Genomic DNA, 2,469 nt, shown 5'->3' with positions numbered 1-2,469 from the left:
AGCAGGGGCCCTCCTGGCCCCTCAGGGGCTCTGCCGGCTTGGGCGGCACACGGTTAATTTCTCTTTCAGTAATTTTCAGTAATGTCTCTTCTAACGCTTGGGAAAACTGCATTTTTAGGAGACTTCAGTGGCTGAATTTGTGAAAATGTTTCCTTTATGGCCAGCTACTGTGTGCGGGTTTCAAGGTCTCTGTGTTGTCGAGCTCTCCAGGTGTGGGGATGGGGAGGAGCGAGACCGGGCACTTGACCCAAGCTGGCCGACAGGATTATTTCCTACCGTGAACATCACATTAATATAAATTAGAAAGTTTGCTGAGGTGTTCTCTCTCTTTGATAGAATAAGTGTCTCTTTTGGACAGGGACTTTTCATAAGGGCATGTAGTGATAGGACGAGGGGGAATGGCTTCAAACTGGAAGAGGAGAGATTTACGTGAGATCTCAGGAAGTTTTTCACTCTGAGGGTGGTGAGGCATTGGCCCAGGTTGCCCAGAGAAGCGGTGGCTGCCCCATCCCTGGGGGTGTTCAAGGCCAGGTTGGATGAGGCTGTTCTAGGCATTAGAGCTGTTTTAGGCAGAACAAAAAGTAGACACAGGAAACGGAAGAGCCTGAATGGCCACCAAATGCAGTATTCACAAATCCTTGCAGTGGGCTGTTTTTGTGAAGCCTCCTAAAAAACTTTTTAAAATGAGACTGAGCTATTCTAACTTCCCATATGTACTAAAAATAATGAGAAAAAATCAGTTAAAAACTAATCAAGTTTTAAGCCTATGGACAGTTTTCCTTTTCTTCTTCCCATGGACATAACTGCTACTGAAGATATTATCTGAAGACTTTTAATGGGTATCAAGCATAGAAGTGTGAGAAATGCTTGGATAAAAATGTAGAGAGGACAAAGTCTTCGAAGCAAAGACTAAAGTTTATTCAGGATCAAAATAAACTAGCCAGCTGAGTCAGGTGCCTCTCAAAAAGAGCAGTTAGCTACAAAACTTCAGGTATTTATGTCCTGTCCCCTTTTCCCATTGGTTAGGTACTTTAGGGTGCACATTCTTTCATGACCCGTTAGCCTATCACAAACTCAATTCACACTCTTCTCCTTTTAAGGAGTTGTTTTTCTAAGTTACACAGCTCTGCTTGTGCCATCGACACACAAAATGGCTGCTCATAGCCCTGCTTGTGTCAGCGACATACAAAATGGCTGAAGCAAAATGATTCCATCTCTCACAGAAGCTAAATAATCTTTGGTCACAGTGATGAGTCTATAATCTGAGAAATAGAGTGACAGCAAAGAACAATAAGTTACATTTAATGTGCATGCATTTTACCAATTTTAACGTAATGGAGAATAGTAGAGTCTTATAATTTGTCTACTTATTCATCAGATAACTGATTTAAATAACAGCTCTGTACCTGAAAACGTTAATATATTTTAGCTTTGTGTGTGTCAAGGTTGATATATGTAATAACTACATATATATTACTATGTTTCAAAAGCAATAGTACAAATGGTGATAATAATATTCTCACCCAGCAATTTTCATCAGTAGATCTCTAAAGACCTTGCGAAGGTCAATGATATCATCCTGTTGTTGACAATGGAGAAAAAGTATTGAGATGAACTTGCTCAATGTCATATGCGAGACCAGTGGTAAAGCTAACAATTGACTTCAGGTTTTCTGCATCCAGGATGAAAGGTTTTGCCTTGCAAGCCATGTTACACTCTCATATAGTCTTGGAAGTTCTTTTTGTTAGTGTTCTGTATCTTGTGTGTACTGTGTTTATCAGTGTTAGAACTTAGAAGAGCAGTTGAGGTTTTTCTGTCTTCCCTTAGAGGCTTCACCATAAAACATTTTTAATTTACAGACTCCACTGAAACCCTCTATTGCCACCTGTGAAAAAAAAGACAGAATTAAAGTTTGAAATCTTGTTTGAAAAACCCACGAGTAAGTTAGTATGTCAGTATGAAAGGACAAAGAGGTGGCACCGATCCAATCCCAGCCTAAGTCTGCAGATCTAAGTAAAATTACTAAATGTTTAATTATCAGCTCTGAACATGCTGTGCTTAATAACTGAAAGCAAATTTGACTTTGTCACTGTTTTCCTCAATCCTCAGGAAAGCTGTCCTGGCCTGAATTCATACCATTGTTAACTCAGCGCTCAATGACTTTGAGGCCTTTCTGGAAGCGGAGTCTCTCCTGAAGGTCGTCACGTTAACATGCATCCCACACAGTGACCTCATCTATAACCAAACTCACTAAGATTGTCAACAACCCAGTGTATAAGCTCTCAGAGGTATGAGCCCCTCAAAGCTCAGATCAGGCCTTTGGTGTTATTATGTCATACCTTGAAACAAAACATACTGGAAACAGGCTGTAGGCGGCCAAGCAGCAACCCATGTACTATACAGTACCAGAGAGGATTTCTCCAAGCCGCTGTGGCAGACATGGATAAAGGCCTGTGGTGGAGGGGGCGG

Source organism: Charadrius vociferus, unplaced genomic scaffold (assembly GCF_000708025.1).
Source record: "Charadrius vociferus isolate BGI_N301 unplaced genomic scaffold, ASM70802v2 scaffold326, whole genome shotgun sequence".
NCBI lineage: Eukaryota > Metazoa > Chordata > Aves > Charadriiformes > Charadriidae > Charadrius > Charadrius vociferus.
Note: the sequence above shows the minus strand (reverse complement) of the source record.